We start from the raw sequence: 8,643 nt of genomic DNA, 5'->3' as shown, positions 1-8,643 counted from the left end.
ATGCCTGTATTTATAGTGCTTTAGAGGAAGTTAATCAGGTCCACCATCAATGGGATAAGCCCCTCTTTGAATGGGATAGCTCCCCTCTTGATGGGATAAGTTCCTCTTTCATAGGGATACATGAACCATCTGGAGGCGCTCAATACACTTTAAACAAACTTCTAAAATGCTCTAGAATCGACCACAAGTAACTTTTTTAAAGTGAAACTCGCGCCTTTTGACCTTTACAGGGGTACGCACCCACCCCTTTACAGACAAAGCGTACAAGTACGCAGGGAATGTGAACTTGAGGTGCGTACACGCAGGTAAGGCTAAGAGAAACTGCGTACCCAGAGTTATATAGATTTTTAAAGACTTTCTCTCTTTTTTGGAGTTTGACATGAAGAGCAGAGGTATAAGACTTGCCAAGGAGGATAGTATGACAGTTGATGGAGCCATACTAACTGCAAATAGTCATGGTGACAAATTTTAGTGTAACACTTGCAATCTGGACAAAACTTGCTCTGATACCAATTGATATGAAAATGGGAGAAAAACTCCTTTGATCGTCCTCTGACACTTTGCAATTTAAACAAAATGGGTATTTAAAGGTAAAATTAGTTTCAAAACCTCTTCAAAGACGTTGAGTTTATTTTTCACTTGAACTTAAAAGTCAAACAAATTCATATGCAACTCAAGATGATAAACATGAAGAGAAGAAACCAACATTTGATAATAGAGTTTTCCCCTTTTAGGCTACGTCTTCGGGCCCTTCTCCAATGGCTAGGCCTGCTATATTGATTTCAACAAAAAATGAGCACATTACAAATTGTTGACTCTAGAGTGGCTTGTCTGATATCAACTGACCTAAAAATGGGAGAAAAACTCCTTTGATCGTCCTTTAACACTTTTCAAGTTAAACAAAATGGGTCTTTAAAGGTAAAATTAGTTTCATAACCTCTTCAAAGATGATGAGTTTAGTTTTCACATGAAATTAAAAGAGAAACAAATTCATATGCAGCTCAAGATGATAAACATGAAGAGAATAAACCAACATTTGATAACGGAGTTCACCCCTCCTGGGCTACGTCTCCGAGCCTTGCTCCAATGGCTAGGCCTGCTATATTGATTTCAACAACAAATGAGCACATTAAAAATTGTTGAATCTAGAATGTCTTGTTTCTCCTACAAAGAATTCTCACTCAAAAATATGACTCCTTACAACAAGTCATGATGGTCAACAAAAAAATGTCTCTCTCACAATAGGTCCTTGTATTCCACCTCAAAACAAAAGCATAAACATACAACTACTTCATCATGAAGTGTTAAAAATGGATTCTCTCATAAGAACATTGAGAAAAGACTAAAAATAACTTCTCTAATGAAGTAAAAATTGCTGTAGATGAAACTGGAAGGCTGGAAAACTCTGACTAAGCTCTTTCCATACTAAAAAATGCCTCCATCTTGTTGCAAAGCTATCTATGCCTCTAGCACTAAAGGACTTGTTTATGAAAAAAGTCCATTATACAATGCTCAAATTAGAAAATTGAGGCTGCCATTAAGTCCAGGACACTAAAAAATACCCATCTAGGCTCTTCTTGAGCTCAAAAATGTTAAAAACTGAGCAAGGTCCGCCTCTTGGAACTGAGCTCTACTATCTATCGTGCAAATTGGAAAAACCTACTATCTGTGCGACGATTTCACCCTTTACACAGTCTGCCAAGCGACAATTTCGCCTGGGACTGACGAGATTTCTGCTACAAAAGGGAGAATTGTAGCCTCCTTAATCGCGCCAATAAATCTTAAGCGCTAAACTAGGGTTGAACATTGACCCATGTGGCTGGGGGCGAGTGTTAACTTCCCGTCCCCGCTGACTTAGCTCCTACTCTGTCAGGATAAGGTCATGTGCTATCATGATATGGCCAAGGGCCGAGTCTAACTGCTCACCCTTGCCACCTTTGGCTCTGTTGGTGGTTAAATGGGCTTCGATGGAACTGGGGGCCATGAATTATCCACCCGACCCCTTCAGTTAAGCTCCTACGTTGTCTGCTAAGGGTCCTGTGGTGAGCATCGAAACCAAGGGCCGGGGCTTAGTCCCCACCCTCTCCACCACAGCTCCTTTGCTCAGTCGTATGGTTACTGTGTATGGCTTGGGGCTGTATCTTCTCGCTCACCCCTCTCCACTCCACCTGGGGTCATGTGGTGCCAGACGTGACTAGCGGCCAGGGCTCACCACCTAACCCCTCCTCCCAAAACGCCGAACCATTCGATTTTAAATTTAACTAGCACCCTATACAGTTAAGAACTAACCGTGTGGTGCAATGGTGGAGAATTGAAATTTGTTGTGGGAGGTCTAGGGGTCGAACTCGCCAAAGATCTTGGATTTGTTATAAAATTTTTAGCTAGTCATAGAGGGCCATGTGGTGTCCTCTTATTGGGCCACGTTAAACCAAATCGACCAACCAAAAAATCGCCACCTGCACTTGTACAAACCTGCCACGTGGCAAGACAAGTTTGGTCATTTGTCATCTGTACTTTGTACAGTCAGAGGATGATGTCAGCTGTATAGACTATCTAGTCAACCCTGCTGTTGACTTTTTAGTTGTTGGTCAAAAACTCTAGAACGCCATAAATGCTTCATACAACATCAGATTGAGGCAATTCAAGCGTCGTTGGAATCAGGACAACGAACACTATGATTTGACGCTAGTTTTGGGAGATTCTAAGCACTTTTATTTTTGAGCCTCCTTTTGATCTCCAAATCGTTTTTATTTTTTTAATCTTATTACTTTTTTACTCCAAAAATGGCAAATCAGCCCCTACGATTGACATCATGATCTTGAATCCTGCTAGTTCTTATAAAGTTGATTTTAGTTGTACACTTATGTTTTGAGGCCCTTTTCATACCTCAAAATTTCTCTAATGTTTGGCCATTTTCTTAGCAAAAATAAAGACTCAACAGTCTAGAAAGACAAGACAAATCCCAACTTATTGAATATTCCAAATATAAAAAATATCAGCTGTAATGTAATCTCACACACTAGAATAGAGATACACGATGACCAAACTGATATAGCACACATATAAGTCTTCAATTCAATGATGTATAATTAACTCCGATGTATGACCAACTCACACTCATATGACACACCAACATATAATAAGAACCAACTCAACGCATAAGCAAGGTTTTAAATAGCGTACTTCACAGTCCACGACATATGCACAAGAGTTCATGGTATAACCAACATATAGATCTAAATAGAGTGAAAAACATTACTCTTTGCAGATATAACTGACATATACCTCATGTTCTCCAACATACAATACAATGCAGTCAACAAAATCAACTTGACGTTAAAGGCAGGTAACAAGCATATGAATTGACTGTTTCAACATTCAATACATAGTTTATAACCAACCCAACTTTTTGTATTCCCTTACAACTATACATATGAATAGTCACACTACCATATAATATATCATTACTCACCTAATATATAATATCTGATATATATATCTTTTCTCCATTCATACTTTATGTTCTTCGAAATAAAGGAACACAATTTTTTCTAATATTATATAACTTCACTCATGAACCATTAATATGCCATGTACAATACTCAATTTGATACCATATAACATATGGCCTTCAAAAAGGAGCTTAATGCACATAAACCAATTCAACCAAGAAATTTTATATGCCACATGCCATATTCACTTTCATGCCTTACATATGATATATTATTGCTCCACTCAAACCATACACACTTCATGGATACGAATACATGCCCAACATAACCAACGAATTATATGAAAATCTCAACGCTCATATATGAATTAAATCATGAACCAAAGACTCACATAAACTTTCATGTCATACCTATGGTCATATGGCACACGGTATTCACATTATATAAAAAGGATAACATACATATACCTCTCTCTTACCAATCTTGGTTTATGGTCTTCAAAACATATTCACGACACGAACCATAATATGTGATCACCAAAAACACTTCAACGCAGATAAACACACCTCCAATTCAACATAGGTTCCAAATGCAGATATGATTTCAATCAACGCTGTATTCGCAGGTCTTCAATGCATTCACAACCAACCCAAAGATCAATGCTTTAACGAACATTACAGGGATGGTCGCACGATAAATACACCTTGAGTTTTTTTAATTCCAACGCTCAATCAAATGCGACACACCCAATTTTGTAGAGAACGCACAATAAAGTAATTCAAGGAGACACCAACATTCAAAATAGAGACAGTTTTTAATTGATAAAATGACCAAAGGGAAAAAGGATAATGATAAAGAATAACATAACGCTAGGCATATAGAGCATTAGGTGCGTAGTTCTGAAGAGGAATAAACACATATGACCAGACAAGAAAGTTAGTGTTGTGAGTAGGTCTGAGCAGGAAGGGGTGTTATTTCAGGTTGCAAGAGGTTCCAAAAGGAGTGAACTTTTTTAAAATAACCAAATAATTAAGTCATATAAGTAGGTCATAAAACTAATGGTTAAAATTAGAGCAGGGTAAGAATTTTCCTGCTATAATACCATGTTAAACAATCTTATAAAAAATGATACACAACATATTAAGATCAATCGTTGAATACATTTATATTTACAAAGGTATAAATATACATTATCTAATGATCTTTGGTTTCCATATTCTAGGTGGTCTCTTGGACTCCAATGACTATTCATATTCCACACCAACCCTTAATGGACTAGGTGTCCAACAATTTTCAAAGAAGAAAAATGTAAATTTTTATTGATCATTGAATTGATAATTACATTCTATATATGTTCATATCACTTGACACAAACCATGTCATCTTTAAGGGATCCTAAAATGACTTCTACATAATCTATTTCTATACTTTTCCTCCAACAATAATCAAAACTAAAAATATATAAATGTTGTGAATGAGTTATCGGAAGTTGCTCCATAATAGACATATTTGAATGTCAACGTTTCGAGTCTACAACAAGACCCATCATCAAGACAAAGGTCGAGAAAATCAAATGAGAAGGCGAAATATAAATATATAAATGTTCTTTCATAAATTTCCATATAGTTTTATGGATTATACAAATCTAGAAAACATAAAAACTAAATCTTTATTTCAGAAAAAGAAAGATCAATATAAGAAGCCTTTGCATCGATCAATTTGAAACATTAAAATATTGGTTGGGATGGAATATAAGATCACCATCTTAAAGATTCATCCACTATTAGAATTCTAGCTTCAATATGTTTTATTTCCTTTGAGAGTCCATTAACCTAAAAAATGTGCTCTCTAAAGATATAAGTATGTGAGATATTTTGAAACAATCATGAGATCAATTTTGATTAGTCAACTAGGGATCTAAGGGTAACACTTTGAATTTTATTCTCCTTTTTCATCCAGTGAATAACAAGTAGAGAGCCCCCCATAAACCTGTAATTGGTTAATTCCTTTCTCATTTTCCAATTTCAACATACATCTCAATGCCATAAGCTTACCTAAATTTTTTGTACTTGTGCCCAAGCACGCTCTGAATTCAAAAATATGGCTATATACACTACTAAACCCTATGGACCTTACTTGATCCCATAAGGACCAAGGATATGGTTGATCATTAATAATTCCCTAATTTTCATAGAGACTATTTCCTTCAACTTTGACCTATATCCATAAAATAAACCATATTCCTTTTAGAATAATTGGAAAGATGGATTTTATTTATTTATTATTGAATAAATTTTCATCGCATGCTATCAAAATACCTTAAGAGAATTTTATAGATGAATGCTTTAAGGGAATTTAGTTTCTTCTTCCTAAACAAATTGTTCAAGCATTGTTCTATACAAATGCCATTCCATCCATTTGAGATACCTATTATCCTTTTTGCATCCTTCCAAATTTGTTGTGCATATCGGCACTAAATTATTAGATTTCTAATACTTCTCTACACATATAACATATGCTTGGTCTATCACCCCCCCAAAATCCTAGTTGAGGGCCAACCATAAAATATTCTTGTTTTATTGGGAACCTTTATTTTTCAAATCTTAAACCATTACCAGTCCTTTTCTTGGTTGTGACACCATCTATTATCACTTTGCATGCTATTTTTGTATAATAACTTCTATGGGCCTTTATTTTGTGCCAAAGTCAACGTATCCTCCTTGTTAGCCTCACTCTCACATTAAAAAACAATAATAAGTCCAAAAATATTAAATTAATTAAATCATGACAGTTGGATTTAATTCCTAACTTTGCAGATTGGGTTTGTTCCTCAACGTTAGGAGTCAATTTAGGTCTAGTTGGTTGAGAGATTATCTCCGACTAGTTAGGCTCATATATTAGTGTACGGTTTAGATATTTGCTCAACCAGAGTGTCCAAGATAGACACACTATCTTGAGAAAAATATCCTCTTGTATTTATATTTGTATTATACACATTATTTCATAAACGGGAATGAGAGGAATGCAGTGAGGCTCTCAGGCCATTTCCACCATGTTTATGTCTCTGATAATTTAGTGTGCTTATTTTGTTTAAATCCTTCATGTGATAAAATATTATTATTATTATTATTTTTTTTTTTTTTTGTGAGTCATAAGGGTGAAGATTGGGATTAATTTTGTAATAAGTTTATGTTTTTAAAGTTTTTGGAGTGATAAGGAGTCATTGTCTGAGTCAAGACAAATTTAGAAGTCCTTGATGTATAAGTTCTTATGTATGAAAATGAGAGTAATGCATGTATCATGACAAAGGCCATTGAAAAAAGAATCGAACATTGTATCAAGCATAATAAAGATATCATTTTTTTTGGTGATTGTGTCCTAGATCCGCCTGAAATTGAATAAGGGGATCTTAGGTACACCATGAGTACATTTGTGATGGTGCATGTTTTTCTGGATTCTTGATGTTGCCTATTTTTTGTGTCTAGTTTTGACACTATCTTTGTAAAATGGTGTAACACATGGAGTACACAACAAATTAAAGAATTGCATGCACATAATAAATTCTCTTCAAGCTCATGTAATCAAACATACATAAGCAAAGTACAAACAATCAAGAAGATGCAACACATAATCAAAGATATCAAGTTGTCAACATCAGCATTCAAAAAATGATTCTACATCAACATGCAATTCAACATCATTGACTCAAGGCAATAAAGTTAATGAAGCCGTCATCTACATCAACAAACAACCACATCAACTTTTGGACAATGCACTTGCAACATTTTTTGTAAGAGTCAACTCAAAACAAAATAGTAACTTGCAAATCATAATTTGTAATCAATTTGAGTCAAATTGTAAGGGTGCATTCTCGGTTGAAACTGACACCCAAACTTTTAATTGTTAAAGAGTCAATTAATTTAAGTGAGTCCATTGTTTTCAATTGAGTCATCAAATTCATTTGAACTTGTCATTAAATAATTGTAAGCCTTCTCTTGGGTGCATTTTTCGATAGTATTCGACACCCTTCTTTTGCAAATAAGCTCAATGAAGTGAGCGAGTTCAAGAAAGTGAAAAGTGCAAGTGAACAAGTTCAAGACAACAAGTGAGCGTGACATTCACGCAACAATCAACCAAACATCAAATGAGCAAGTTTAACTCTAAAGCAAGAAAATGTGATATTAAAACAACAATCAAGCAAGTTCAACTACAACAAGCGAGTGTGAGTTCTAGTATTCAATTATTCAAGTGAGCATGAATCAAAGCAAACAAGTTTAACCAAGCAAGTTAGAGAGATCAAGAAAATACAAAAGCAAGCAAGCATGATAAAATACATCAAGTTGATTGAAGCATTCACAAAGTTCAAGTGAGCGTGAAGCATTCACAAATTTCAAGCGAGCGTGAGTTCAAGCAAGTTCACAGAGAGAAAAGCATTCAGTTGTTACATATTCTTAACAACTTGATCCTATCAACTGCTGAAGACATGGTGCAAATCAGCAAAGCAACTCTTGCTGATATTTCAAAGCATTTACATGAGGCACATGAGACAATTGAATTTCTTCAACTGGAGTCATAATTACAACGAGATGAGTTGCAACAGAGGAGTGATGCTTCATTCAACCATACATATGAAGATAAAAATGATGATTCCAAATCACTCATCAATGCTTTAAAGGAATTTAGTTTCTTCTTCCTGAACAAATTGTTCAAGCATTGTTATATACAAATGCCATTCCATCCATTTGAGATACCTATTATCCTTTTTGAATCCTTCCAAATTTGTTGTGCATATAGGCACTAAATTATTAGATTTCTAATACTTCTCTGCACATATAACATATGCTTGGTCTATTTTTTCCCCAAAAATCCTAGTTTAGAGGGCCAACCATAAAATATCCTTGTTTTATTGGGAACTTTTATTTTTCAAATCTTAAACCATTACCAATCCTTTTCTTGGTTGTGACACCATCTCTTATCACTTTGCATGCTACTGTTGTATAATAACTTCTATGGGCCTTTATTTTGTGCCAATGTCAATGTATCATCCTTGTTAACCTCACTCTCACATTAAAAAACAATAATAAGTCCAAAAATATTAAATTAATTAAATCATGAAAGTTGGATTTAATTCCTAACTTTCTAGATTAGGTTTGTTCCTCAAAGTTAGGAGTCAGTTTAGGTCTAGTTGGTT

The sequence above is a fragment of the Pinus tabuliformis genome, chromosome 4_1, assembly GCF_031772625.1.
Source record: "Pinus tabuliformis cultivar Carrire ecotype Pingquan chromosome 4_1, CPIR1, whole genome shotgun sequence".
In the NCBI taxonomy this organism is placed as follows: domain Eukaryota; kingdom Viridiplantae; phylum Streptophyta; class Pinopsida; order Pinales; family Pinaceae; genus Pinus; species Pinus tabuliformis.
This window is presented reverse-complemented; position numbering follows the sequence as displayed.